Source organism: Oncorhynchus nerka, linkage group LG27 (genome assembly GCF_034236695.1).
Source record: "Oncorhynchus nerka isolate Pitt River linkage group LG27, Oner_Uvic_2.0, whole genome shotgun sequence".
Lineage (NCBI taxonomy): Eukaryota > Metazoa > Chordata > Actinopteri > Salmoniformes > Salmonidae > Oncorhynchus > Oncorhynchus nerka.
Window position 1 is genome coordinate 58415339 of NC_088422.1, and position 15415 is coordinate 58430753.

Genomic DNA, 15415 nt, shown 5'->3' on the forward strand with positions numbered 1-15415 from the left:
AACTGACTGACTAACTAGCTAGCTAGCTAACTAACTAACTAACTAGCTAACTAACTAACCAGAACTCACTCTCTCAGTCTCTCTGCACCAGATGCAGCAGTCAGTAAGACTACAGTAGCCCAATTTATCGCATAGCAGCAATCCTGTGATCAAATTACGAGGTGAGTGCTCCGTCAGTCTAGCAATCCCTTAAAGAGCTTAGAGAGGCGGACGGGCAGCCAAGGCAGGAGTCTTAACCCTGCGGTGGGTCAGTAAGGCTGTTCTCGCCCACTTTCCCGCACGCTTGTCTTAGGACTAATCCCGTTTTGTGGTGAGAGCGGTGTGTGTGTGTGTGTGTGTGTGTGTGTGTGTGTGTGTGTGTGTGTGTGTGTGTGTGTGTGTGCGCCACCCTTAGATCGCGTCATCACCGCCGCCCAAGTTCAGTATAAGGCGAGGAAGGGAAAAGGACAAATGACAAGTGTGTTTATGTGCAGAGGGCAAAAGGATGAGTCAGGGGGCTGAAGGGTACAAGACGAGTCACTAGCACCGCACACGCTCCAGGGGCTGTGATGTCATCCAAATAATCACATTGTTATGTCCCATGTAGGAATTTCTAACTTTACGCTATAGGAATTCTGAAAATCCACATAGGAGTCATTTACATTTTTTACATTCCATACAGGCAAACATAATTAATGCATGTTTATCACATGCGTATCTACATTTGTGGAATATCACACGTTTCAATGTCTGGAATGTCCCTGGTTTCAGCAATAGGTTGAAAGAGACATTCCGTCATCCCATCACACGACACAGTTGGCAGTGACGGATGACTCGTTTCACTCCGCTTCCACTTGTCACACACCCGTTGAACACTGATGACGCTCGCGAAACGGCCGAGGAGAGAGAAAGGAGGAGGAAGAGAGGGGGGGAGAGACAAATGAGAAAGGGAGAAGTAGAGGAAAAAGAAAAAGAGACATACAGGTGACATGGCAAAGAAACCCATTTTAAACCGCCATGAAATTACCCTGCAAGACTGCTGGGAGGCAAACGCCCCAGATAAAGAGAGAGAAAGAGGCGGTGGACTGAGGGATGGTATACAGCGGTGAGTGTGTGTATGTGTGTGTATGTGTGTGTGTGGGGGGGGGATTAGATTTGGCTGTTTGTGCTGGGAGCCACAGAGACCCTTCAGCATCCTCTGGAAGCCTCAACTGTGTCAGATCACATCAGTGTCCTTGCCAGCATTCAGCACACACACACACACACACACACACACACACACACACACACACACACACACACACACACACACACACACACACACACACACACACACACAACCACAGAGGCAGCAGCAAAGCCTGCATCCCCGGGAGACAGCGAGGGTTGGGCAGGTTTACTGACAGCCAATCTCCTTAAGAATGTCTTCATAATATGATGGCACCCACACACTCCTCGAACCCCAAACTCAGCCCCTCTTCTGTCCTCGTTACCCACCCTCCACCCCGTGAGCACCAATCACACAGCTTACCATGAAAACCCGAATCCCCCTACTGCTCCCCATCGCTGACCCTGCCTCCGGATCCTAACGCCCTATATCACTGGTGAACATGGATATGACGAGGTAAGCAGGTTTCGTGGCTGTATTGTCAGCGATGCGGTGTGGGGACGTTAAGGGAAGCCTTTCACCAGACTCCCCTTAGGGATTTATTTATAATACCCTTATTGCATTCGCTGTCTCCTCTCTCCACTCCCCCCTCCTCTCTTCTCTCTCTCTCTTTCAGTGTCACATGTGACCCAGTTCAACTTGCTCGCTCTCCTCTCCAGGCTCTTTCTAGTAGTCCACGGCAGCAGCCAGGGATAGGATAATGTCTGTTGTGGAGCATGACGCATTGGAACACTGCATTGGAGGGGCCATGGTGGCTCTGACAGACAGACAGACTCCCTCAGGGCTACAGAAGAGATATGAGAGACGACCTTAGTATACTGACAGACAGAGATAGATAGAGAGAGAGAGAGAGAGAGAGAGAGAGAGAGAGAGAGAAAGGAGACTCAGGAACGGCATTCCATCATCCCCCCCAATAGTAGAGAAATACAGGACTGATACAAGTCACTCTCTCATTACTTCTCGCTAAACTTTAAAATGTAGGTCTGACATCTACTGTCTTAAACTGTGATCATCTCTCACAAAACAAGTTCATCATTAAAAAGCCAGTGAAAAGAAAGGATGATAATTCCCTGGTTACCAAATCGACGTTTACTCAACAACAGGCTGGAAAACATTAGCTTCTCCCTCTTATCTCTCTCACTAACCCCCCGTTGAGCAGATGGAGGATAATTGGTTTCTTAGGAGAAATGTAAAGTATTCCTAGTGAGATGGGAGAGTCGTTGATTTTCCTCCAATATTTAGAAGGTGGACATGATTAAAAACGGCAAATGAGGATTAAATCCATTTAAAGTCAGGAAAATTGCAAGCTGATTGACAAGGTTGAATATGCAACAAATGGAGGGGAAATGATCTCCCTTTTAATCAAAATGACCTCAAATAAACAATGGAATCATGTTGTCAAAAGAGGTTTTCCATATTCTCCGAGTGTGGGGGAAAAATCCAGTGTTTGGCGAACATAAGGTGCCACTATATTCCATTCCCCTGTCAGATTTCACTATGGCCAGCTCACTGACTGTGCATGGACTTCCAAATCAATTGGTCAGTTGATCTTGTAACGGTTAACATCCGAACTGGACAGACATAATCCCTACCAAGCTGCCATAACGTTTTAAGTGAGGCTTGCAAAAATAGGGCCGGTTATGAGAACCATAAGTCAGGAGGACCCAAGGGCTAGCTAAGCCTAACCCCATTGACCCCAAATGATGGTTTACACCACATAAACTCAATTCCCCCAAAAAGTGCAGGAGCCTACGGGGGGAGCGATAAACAAGTATATTGGGTCGTAAAGTATGTAGGCTTTCCCGTAAACCTCTCTGCTGTGGGACTCCATTCAGTCACTCAGTCAGACACACTGCCAGGATATTACTGCAGCCTGGAGCACCACCATCTTCCCTCTTCATTAACCCTGACACTGAGTTAGGGTCACACCATAACCACCGTCACCTCTGGATCTGCTGAGGCCTGTTTTTTTTTTTAAGGCCCAGCCCCAGAGAGAGGGAAGGAAAGAGGGACGGATAGAGAGGGGGGAGAGGTATAGTATTAGAGAGGTAGAAGTAGAGAGGGAAGGGAAAGTGGATAGGGAGAAAGAGTAGATGGGGGGGGGGTTTAGGAACTTGCTCACCTCCAATTTAATGTGCTAAAGGGAATGGTTGGTGGTGCTTGGATAACAGGGAACCAATAAAAGGGAAATCTCAAATAATATACGAGTCAGAGAGCATCAGACTAAAGCTTACAGCAAATGACATACTGCTCTCTAGCAAGAAGGGAAGATTACGTGTGTGTGTGTGTGTGTGTGTGTGTGTGTGTGTGTGTGTGTGTGTGTGTGTGTGTGTGTGTGTGCGTGCGTGCGTGCGTGCTACACGCGTGTGTGTGCTCGCGTGCTACACGCGTGTGTGTGCTCGCAACAGCGTGTGTGTGTGTGTGCGTTTTTGACTCGCCACAGGGAAAGGGGGGAATAGTGCAGATTACGAGGACAGCGGCTCCATATGGGTCTAAGCAGGTCTGATGCCCAGCTCTGGAATATAGCCCAGACCGTCCTGGCTCCAACCCAGAACAACAATCTCTTTAGCTGGCAATGATCTGCTGGTTCTGCCTGGCAGCCCCTGGTTCGACTTAACTTATAGACTCACAACAGGGGGACACCGAGGTAGGGAGAGCCACAGAAGGTAAAGACGTAAATGCTAAACTTTTAAAAGACTGAACCCTGTTTTTAATCTGCGCAGGCTCTTATAGAGTATCAACTGGTGTCCTGGAATCAAACATGACTCTTCCTCTGGCTTTATTTGAGGTTCACTAGTGTCTGTGGTTATGTTGAGACTTCCTTAAACCACAAAATGAAATGTCTCCTGTTGATGTCATTACTTCCTTAGTCAACGTCTCAACATGTTGGATAAATGACCTTTGTATGACCTGGTTTCAGATTATGATGCCGTTTCGATCCTAGGTTTATTCAATAGAGTGACTATGCTGTGTCAATCTGAGAGTTGGATCTGTGCCCTGTTTCCCTTAATCCTATGTTGACTACAGCTGAATACTGTACCTCTTTTCACCGATCCCGCCACGCAATCTGGCATGTGACTTCTCTCCAAACCTGATTGAGTCATTACAACAGATTTTTGATCAAGACATGTTGAGGAAATTGAATAAGGGCGACCTGGATTTTAAAAAAATCTCCATTTAATCAGACGCGCCTGTAAATACAGATGTCACCGTGCTCACAGCTGGTTGTCAGGGTCATCTGTAAAGTATGAATCATGGCGCCTGATAAGCGCTCCGCCATTATATATATATATATATATACAATTGAAGTCGGAAGTTTACATACACCTTAGCCAAATACATTTAAACTCAGTTTTTCACAATTCCTGACATTGAATCCTAGTAAAAATTCAGTTGTAGGTCAGTTAGGATCACCACTTTATTTTAAGAATATGAAATGGCAGAATAATAGTAGAGATAATTATTTATTTCAGGTTTTATTTCTTTCATCTCATTCCCAGTGGGTCAGAAGTTTACATACACTCAATTAGTATTTGGTAGCATTGCCTTTAAATTGTTTAACTTGGGTCAAACATTTCAGGTAGCCAATAAGTTGGGTGAATTTTGTCCCATTCCTCCTGACAGAGCTGGTGTAACTGAGTCAGGTTTGTAGGCCTACTTGCTTGCACACACTTTTTCAGTTCTGCCCACACATTTTCTATAGGATTGAGGTCAGGGCTTTGTGATGGCCACTCCAATACCTTGACTTTGTTGTCCTTGAGCCATTTTGCCACAACTTTAGAAGCATGCTTGGGATCATTGTCCATTTGGAAGTGTCACGGATCCTCTCCTTGTTCGGGTGGCGGTCGGCGTCGCCGGTCTTCTAGCCATCATCGATCCACTTTTAATTTTCCATGTGTTTTGTCTTGTTTTTCCTCACACCTGGTTTCAATTCCCTCAGTCATTTGTTGTGTATTTAAACCCTCTGTTCCCCCCATGTCTTTGTGTGGGATTGTTTATTGTAAATGCTTGTGCACGTGTTGATTGGTACGCGACGGGTTTTGTACCCAAATGTCTATTTTTATGGCGTTGGTTTTTGGATTAAACTGCTCGGCTATTACCAAGTTCTGCTCTCCTGCGTCTGACTTCCCAGCCACCGATTACGCACCCCTTACAGAATCCCACACCAACTATATGGAGTCAGCAGGAGCAGGTGCCCCTGGAATAGGGGTGGAGGAGCACGTCCAGGAGCATGCGGCGATGCTCCACCATCTCGGCGCCGCCATGGACCAGGTTGTCCAAACTATGGACCGCTGGGTGAGACAGGGAGTTCCTCCAGCGCCTCCACCAGCAAACCAGGGTCTCCACTACTCGCCCCCCCCTTCACCCAGTCCCAGTGGGATTTGTCTCGCCCTTCCCAGAGAGTATGACGGGACGGCTGCACGCTGCCAGTGTTTCCTGTTACAGCTTGACCTCTACCTGGCAACTGTCTACCCGGCTCCTTCAGGTCGTGAGAAAGTGTAGAGGAGGATATTTCTCCAAAAAGTACGATCTTTGTCCCCATGTGCAGTTGCAAACTGTATTCTGGCTTTTTTTATGGTGGTTTAGGAGCAGTGGCTTCTTCCTTGCTGAGCAGCCTTTCAGGTTATGTCGATATAGGACTCGTTTTACTGTAGATATCGACACTTCTGTTTCCACCAGCATCTTCACAGGGTCCTTTGCTGTTGTTCTGGGATTGATTTGCACTTTTCGCACCAAAGCACGTTCATCTCTAGGAGACAGAACGCGTCTTCTTCCTGAGCAGTATGACAGCTGCGTGGTCCCATGGTGTTTATACTTGCTGTTACGGATACAGGTATCCTGTGTGTTTCTTTTCTCTCCTTCTCCCCTCACAGGTGGCAATCATCATTCCCCAATCAGTCATCAATCAGAAGACATCTGCTCCTTTTCCCTTACCCTATCACATTCCCTTTCCCTTGTTTTAAAAACCCTGTCAGTTGTTTTCTCATGAGCTCGATCTTGTTTGGTTTAGCAACTACGTGTCACTTTGTCTGTTATCCTGTGAGTTTTGTTTTGTTATGGTGTTTGACTGTTTGTTTGATGGTGGGAAAAGGGGGTACCAAGACAAGTCACCCATGGGCATACACTACCCGTAGGAATACTTTGTCTAAGAACACTCGTTAGAACTGGGCGGACCACCCGCTGTATTTTTTGTTAGTTAGCTGTATTGAAGAAGGCTAGTCTAGTTTAGGGGTGTTTTGGGATATTTGTTAATTTCCTTGGGTCCAGATCAGCCCCTTTTCCTGCCCCCCTTTATCGTGTGTTTACCAAATAAACCATGAGTGTTTGACGGTAATTTAGTTGTCTGTGGTTTTTGTTCTCACTGTTATAATTTGCATGAGTTATGTTACGGGTCTCGATAGCATCCCTCTAGCCTGCCGGGCCAAAGGGATTTGTAAAACTTGCGTACTATTGTTTGTACAGATGAACGTGGTACCTTCAGGTGTCTTGGCTGATTTCTTTTGATTTTCCCATGATGTCAAGCAAAGAGGCACCGAAGGTAGGCCTTGAAATTCATCCACAGGTACACCTCCAATTGACTCAAATTATGTCAATTAGCCTATCAGAAGCATCGAAAGCCATGACATCATTTTCTGGAATTTTCCGAGCTGATTAAAGGCACAGTCAACTTAGTGTATGTACACTTCTGACCCACTGGAATTGTGATACAGTGAAATAATCTGTGAACAATTGTTGGAAAAATTACTTGTCATGCACAAAGTAGATGTCCTATCCGACTTGACAAAACTATAGTTTGTTAACAAGAAATTTGTGGAGTGGTTGAAAAACGAGTTTTAAGGACTCCAAACTAGGTGTATGTAAACTTCGGACTTCAACTGTGTATATATGGGGTGGTAGGTAGCCTAGTGGTTAGAGCAATGGCCCAGTAACCGAAAGGTTGCTAGATCGAATCCCCGGACTGACGAGGTAAAAATCTGTCATTCTGCCCCTGAACAAGGCAGTTAACCCACTGTTCCTAGACCAGTTAACCCATTGTTTCTAGGTCAATATTGTAAATAAGAATTTATTCTTAACTGACTTCCTTTTCTCTCTGACAGTAGACATCAAGCAAATGTAATTAATCATGGCAAACACAGTTCGTCAGTTTCCCTATTCAAAAAGACATCTTGTGTCTACAGGAAATTTCTAATAATAATCTTGTAGGAGGTACTGGCATTCTGAAGCGGTTGAGTTGGTGTGGGTGACTGAGTGTGGCGTCATGCATTCTGATTCCATCCACCAACTGTCTCTCTGGGATGAAACCGAGCAAGACCGAGCGTGACAGCAGTTCAGATGGGCTGCAATGCCCAAACATAGTGTGGGTTCAGTCTCTCGCTCTCTCCTCTACTTATATCCCCTCTCGCTCTCCATCTTCCTCCTGAAGAGCAGCCTGAAGTCTGAATGAGCTTCTCTCTTATAACACTCATCCCTCCTGCACTCAGAGATGTACTGATCAGCCACTACAGGTGTGATTTGGAGAGATGGTTGCAGTGCCAGGACGATTACACGCCCCCAGAAACACTGTTAAGCCTGAACAGGGAGAGCAATCAAAATCCGAGCCCAATCAGTCTGAAGTATAGTTCTTCTACCACACACTAGATAAAAAGGGTTAGATTCGCCTTGATTTCTGGTTCACCGATCTCTACATGGAACCCAAAGGGTTCTACCTGGAACTGAAAGGGACAGATTAAGAACCCTTTTTTTTCTAAAAGAGTAGAGACCAGTGGACCAGAAATCAAAGCTTTGGGTTTTCCAAGGCTTCTCTTACGGGGTCAGCTGAATAACCCTTTAAGGTTCTAGATAGCACCTTTTCTTTCTGAGCGTAGTGTTTAAGAATTTAAAGCCTGGGTCTCACTTGAAAACCCATCTAGTAGAAGACTTACTGAAGCGAATTGTGCCAAACTAACGCCTACAGACCTTCACTACTGAGTCATAAGAGTCTTTGAGGAACATTCTTCGTCCGTGAAACCACCAATACTGCAATTACTCTTATCTACACAAATTTCCCCACTTTGGTCTGAAACTCATATTTCTCTGGGGCTGTGTTCTTTATCAAGACCTTGAGCTCATTAAAAACCTGAGCTTAACATCTCAGTCGGAGTCTCAATCATCAGTAAGCCTAGAGCTCCGTATCTAATCACTTGATTAACTGGTTGGTCTCTCTCACAGTCAGACCCCATCATAATAACCCTAATGACGCTACAAATCAGGACTGGTCCAGCAAAATAAGACAGAAAAACACTATTTAGGATTCTGCCTGTGACATTTAAACCCGTCATTAGCATAACTATGGAAGATGCTGTAGCTTGTGATTGGGTGTTGGAGATGCAAAGTGCCTGATCTCTCAGGGTAGATATTGATATTCATCCTATAGACGGTTTTGAATTCCTTGATCAAGCCCCGAAAGTGCATTAAGATTTGTTTAAAGCCATACTCTGTCATACTTCCAATATGTGTATAAGTACATCTTAATAGTCCATTTCTAGGGTGATAGATTTCAACACTAAGAGAGAGAACTTAACATATAAGCAGAGCAGGCCTGCGTATTTACAGTCAAAGGTCCATCACAGGTTCCCATAGCGATGTTCTAGCCCCTCCACTCTCAGATTTTGAGGTTTGATGGAAGAGGTGGCAGAGTGTGTGTGTGTGTGATGTCAGAAATACTGCTGTCATAAAGGGTACAGGTTGCCATGACTCTTAACCATGGCGCCCTTTGGAAACGTCAAACAGGACAATAAAACGGACAGGCGGCTTGCCCTGTCATGCAATTCTCCAGATGTACAGCACTGCTGACCCAGTGTGTTATTATAAAACAGAAATCTGATATTGGCACCAGATGGAGGGAATGTTGGAATCTAACTAACAAAATGACTGTTAATGAAAATGTATGCTCTATCCAGTATAAACTAATGTACAGAATTTATAACAAAATTCACAAATTCTACAGCACAACGGCAAAATCATGTCTTAAAAAGAACAATGACTCGATAATTCATGCCTTCTGGGAATGTTATGATGTCCAACAGTTATGGGTGGTTAGAACGTTGGCTCAGAAGTATTACAATGTAAATGTACTTTTAATCTGTCTGTCTGCATATTTCAAGACATGGCACATGAGGTTGCAGTGAGATACCCGATGGGTTGGATGATACTTTTCTCATCAATTATCTTGAAAAAGCATATACAAAAAAAAAAAAAAGGAAAACTACCAATCCTCCATTGTTAACACAATGGAAAGGTCAAATGCTCGCTTTATTTTTGAAATGTTCAAAGTGTGTGGGCGACCGAGAGAAACAAAACGGTGCAGTTTGAGGTCATATGGCGGAGAATGATGCGGGCGCTGGAGATGAGGGTGTGAGGTGATGTGGGTCTGGCCAGAGGTGATGTTGTGGATGTTTGTGAGCGTCTGCATGTTGTCGTTTGCATGTTTATGTTTAGTATTGTTTCAAAAAATATATATTTTAAAAAATTGTACAAAAAAAAATATAAAACACCAAGTCCAAACACACCATTAATATCGTATGAGTTTAATACGTTTTATAGAAGCACGCACTGCTAGGTGAGGGACTAAGCAAGGGTGACCAAAAAACCTTTCACCGCGTTCGATGGAGTCGAGACACATCCTCGCATGCACACACACACACACACACACACACACACACACGACATTGTCATACACAAGGGAGAACTCTCTCTCCTGCTCCCATACATCTACGCTCGCTGCTTTCGTCTGCAGTTTCCATGGCAACAAACCATCGCAATCCTCGGCATGTGGACGTAAAAAGCTGCAAAAGTAGAAAATGGCCATTTCTGAACATTAGGCAGACAGTGTGAATGCTGTCGAGAGCTTAAATGACTTCATGCACAGACGTCTTTAGAATTCAATTCCCTGTAATACTGTCCATGCATGTGCTGTAGGCCCATCCCTCTCTAACATTGTACTGTGGCACACACTGAACGCACACACACACACACACACACACACACACACACACACACACACACACACACACACACACAGTCCAACACCAGTTCCTTAAATCTTGAAGGAAAACAGCTCAACCCTAGTTTATATTGTACCTGAGAACTACAGTACCAGTCAAAAGTTTGGACACAGCTACTCATTCAAGGGTTTCTTTATTTTGACTATTTTCTACATTGTAGAATAACAGTGAATACATCAAAACTATGAAATAACACATATGGAATCATGTAGTAACCAAAAAAGTGTTAAACAAATCAAAATATATTTTATATTTGAGATTCTTCAAAGTAGCCACCCTTTGCCTTGATGACAGCTTTGCACACTTTTGGCATTGTCTCAACCAGCTTCATCGGGTAGTCACCTGTGATGCATTTCAAATGAACAGTGTGCCTTGTTAAAAGTTCATTTGTAGAATTTCTTTCCTTAATGCGTTTGAGCCAATCAGTTGTGTTGTGACAAGGTAGGGCTGGTATACAGAAGACAGCCCTATTTTGGTATATGCTATTATAGAAATACATTACATACAGTCATAGTAATGAGTCTCTCTGTATTCAACAGATGCAGCTTTCGTGGACATACTGCAACCCACACAACCCCAGTTTCTCTTACTGAGTCCATACATCTCCATACCAGCCAGCAGCTATATTACATTCATATGGTTAACAGAACAGGCCCCTTGAGAAGTGAGAGGGAGGCTGGAGATGGAGAACCCAGAGCTCCAGTAATTAATATTCCATGTAAGATATATACACTGAGTGTACAATACAATACAATACAAAGAACACCTGCTCTTTCCTTGAAATGTCCTTCAATCAATCAGTGTAGATGAAGGGGAGGAGACAGTTTAAAGAACGATTTTTAAAGCCTTGATTAGGGCTGTTACGGTGCCCATATCATGACAGCAGTCAAATTCCAAGTGACCGTTTACTCATGGCAATTAGGCTTCTCCAAGCTCTGAGGCTTTTGGTGGTCATTAGTAGCCTACCAAACATGCTAACTGCCTGGTACTCAGCACTCTATTGTCCGTCTAATCACTCTGACATCACTGCAAATGTAATCTAAACTCTAATCAAACACCTTATGAGAAGCCCTTGAGCGCATGTGGCGCAACATTTCTATAGGCTTTGCAATTGCGCAAGAAAACACAGTGATGGCCTCTATTAAAAAGAGGAGGATCCCATCAGCTTTCTACAGACTAGGCCTACTATATTTATTTCTCAACTTTCCTAATATTAAGCACATTGCTTCTCATTACAACAGGCGTATAGCCTACTTGGCTGGCATGAAAATGAACCATGGGAAAAGCATCCTCCCTTCCCTATTTAAGTGCATAGATTACATGTATTTCTTCCCCCCTGCCCATTTCAAGACAGTTGCATGATAATGGTCCATTCTAAATCAAAACCAATTTCACACATATTATTTAGTGTACAGTGGCAATACAAAGTATGTGAACCCTTTGGAATTACCTGCATTTCTGCGTAAATTGGTCATACAATTTTATCTGGTCACAACAATAGACAAACAACACATTGTTCTAAAACTAATAACACACAAATTATTGTATTTTTCTTGTCTATATTGAATACATAATTTAAACATTCACAGTAGAGGTTTGAAAAACTATGTGAACCCCTAGGCTAATGACTTTTCCAAAAGCTAATTGGAGTCAGGAGTCAGCTAACCTGGAGTCCAATCAATGAGACGAGATTGGGGTTGTTGGTTAGAGCTGCCCTGCCCTGTAACAAAAACACTCAGAAAATGTGTGAATGTTGTGAACCATGCCTTGAACAAAAGAGATCTCAGAAGACCTAATATTAAAAATGGTTGACTTGCATAAAGCTGGAAAGGGTTACAAAAGCATCTCTAAAAGCCTTGATGTTCATCAGTCCACGGTAAGACAAATTGTCTATAAATTGAGAAAGTTCAACACTGTTGCTACTCTCCCTAGGAGTGGCCGTCCTGCAAAGATGAATGTAAGAGCACAGCTCAGAATGCTCAATGAGGTTAAGAAGAATCATAAAGTGTCAGCTAAAGACTTCCAGAAATATCTTGAACATGCTAACATCTCTGTTTGACGAGTCTACGATACGTAAATCACTAAACAAGAATGGTGTTCATGGGAGGACACCACGGAAGAAGCTACTGCTGTCCCAACATTTTTTTTTGCTGCACGTCTGAAGTTCGCAAGAGAGCATCTGGATGTTCCACAGCGCTAATGGCAAAATATTTTGTGGAAAGATGAAACTAAAGTTGAGTTGTTTGAAAGGAACACACACCACTATGTGTGGAGAAAAAAAAGGCGCGCCAACAACAAAACCTCATCGGATTTTATTAGACTTTTTAAAATGTAGATGTTCCAAAGGTCTGCAGTTGTCATAATGAGGAGACCAAGGCGCAGCGTGATATAAATACATTCTTCTTTAATAAAGAAAGAACACTAAATAAACTAACAAGAAAACGACCGTGCCACTATATAGAACGAGGGCTGACATGCAACTACACATAGACAATAACCCACAAAACCAAAATGGCAACCTAAATAGGATCCCCAATCAGAGACAACGATAAACAGCTTCCTCTGATTGGGAACCAATTCAAGTCACCATAGACCTACATATACCTAGGCATGCAAAAACCCTAGACAGGACAAAAACACACATATCCACCCTCGTCACACCCTGACCTGACCAAAATAACACATAAAACAGATAACTAAGGTCAGGGCGTGACGGCAGTAGTGGCTTATAGGCTATACGTGAAAGCCAGGAGATGCTAAATGTGTTTATGTTAATTAACATCAATTACCGTGAGACCGGCAGGCATTTGCTTGACAATCACCTGCTCACAAAATTCCATGACCGCCACAGCACTAGCCGTAAGACAATTGAGACATGGATTGTGTATGTGTGCCATTCAGAGGATGAATGGGCAAGACAAACATACCCCTTGAACAGGGTATGGTAGTAGGTGCCAGGCACACTGGTTTGTGTCAAGAAACAGTTTCCTGTGTCTATCAAGTACTCTATGGTCAAAAAAAAAAAAAAAAAAAAAAAATCAAATCACCTGCTTTTACACCTGCATTGTTTGCTGTTTGGGGTTTTAGGCTGGGTTTCTGTTCAGCACTTTGAGATATCAGCTGATGTACGAAGGGCTATATAAATAAATTTGATTTCGATTTTTTTTATGGTCCACCACCCAAAGGACATCCAGCCAACCCTGACAACTGTGTGAAGCACTGGAGTCAAACTGGGCCAGCATCCCTGTGAAACGCTTTCGACACCTTGTGAAGTCCATGCCCTGATGAATTGAGGCCGTTCTGTGGGCAAAAGGGGGTGCAAATCAATATTAGGAAGGTGTTCCTAATACAAAAAAGAATGCTTATCATCGCATTTGTGTAGTGGCATAGAGCAGTAGAGGCATTTATAGAAGATGCACACATGGGGAACATTTTAGGAGCCTAGGGTGGCCTTTTACATACGCCGTTCATGCAATTCGACATCATTTTACATGGCTGGAGACTTTGTCTGAATATTTTTTAATACCACACAAATGATTGAAATTACAGGGTACTTTGACACGGACAAACTGAGAATCTGAGATCAATAAAAACAACGTTGAATCCACAAATGGCCTAGGTCTAGGTGTGTGGAGACATATTGTAGGCTACAATATGAGGAGGACATTATAGCCCTAAAAATGCTTTCCAGTTTCACTGACTCACCCTATGATTGCCAGGTCACTCGCTGGTGATGGCCGATGCGTTCGTGCCTAAAGCCTATATCTCACTTTTTTTTTTAACTTTGTAATACAATATAAGGAAGTTGATTGAATATTTTGTTCACCTACAGCAGACAGATTATAGCTTCTCACTGAAGCTGGAGTCTTATATTTCCCTCTTTTAACTTTAAGCATCAGCTGTCAGAGCAGCTTTCCGATCACTGTACCAGTAAACAGCCAACCTGTAAATAGCACACCCAACTACCTCATCCCCACATTGTTATTTATCCTCTAGCTCTTTTGCACCCCAGTATCTCTACTTGCACATCATCATCTGCACATCTATCACTCCAGTGTTAATGCTACATTTGTAATTATTTCACCTCTATGGCCTATTTATTGCCTTTACCTCCCTATTCTTCTACATTTGCACACACTGTACATAGATGTTTCTATTGTGTTATTGACTGTGCGTTTGCTTATGTGTAACTCTGTGTTGCGTGTTTTTGTCGCACTGCGTTGCTTTATCACGGCCAGGTCGACAGTTGTAAATGAGAACTTGTTCTCAACTGGCCTACCTGGTTAAATAAAGGTGAAATAAATACATGTAAAAAATGTAAAGGACAGAGAAAGTGGGTTTAGTAGAGAGACACAGATAGAGAAAGAAAGAGAAGTGGGCAGCGAGAGAAGGAGACAATATGGCAGAGAAGGAGAGAAAGAGAGAGGAGAGGAAGGGTGGTCCAGGTGAGCCTAATTTGGGGGTAGATAGAGAGACACAGAGAAGAACGTCAGAGAGAGAAGGAGAGAAAGAGAGGGCATTGAGAGGACCAAGACAGAAAGAGAGAGGAGAGAGAGGGTTATCCAGCCGAGCCTAATTTTCTGGGCATCCCATTATGCTATTAAGGCTGCTAAGCGACAGCGATGCTTGACAACTGTAAGGATTCACAAAAGTCCACATGCACACCTCAGCTTAGCGCCTCGGACTAAAAGTCACACTATCACAGAGTCGATGAATGTAAACCAAAGCACAAAGGGGGGGAGCAGGACAGAATAGATTAAGAGGACAGAACAAGATAAAGTGCAGAAAAACAGAGAGATCCTTTTAGCTCATAAGAGTGGATGACCCATAGACATTTCAAGGCAATACTTTCCCTAACAAACACACAAGCGCACGCACGCCTGCACACACACACCCGCGCACACACACGCACACACCAGCTGCTCCTCACATTTGAGTGGAGTAATCTTCTTACCACAGAGACAGACATGGAGCAGGTACAGTAAACAGGTTTTGTGTTTACCTACTATGATACTCTTAGTGTAGTAGAGCAATAAGTAGTCTTGGCAGATCGGTGGGTCCGGACACGCACAACCACTTATCCACTCACTCTGTCAATACACACTCTGATTGGACAGATTAGCAACGATGTCATTGCCCTTTGACCCTACGGGGACAGTTTCTTTCTGTCTGTATATTTTTATCTGTCTGTCTAGTCTGTGTGCCTATCTTTCTATCAGCCTTG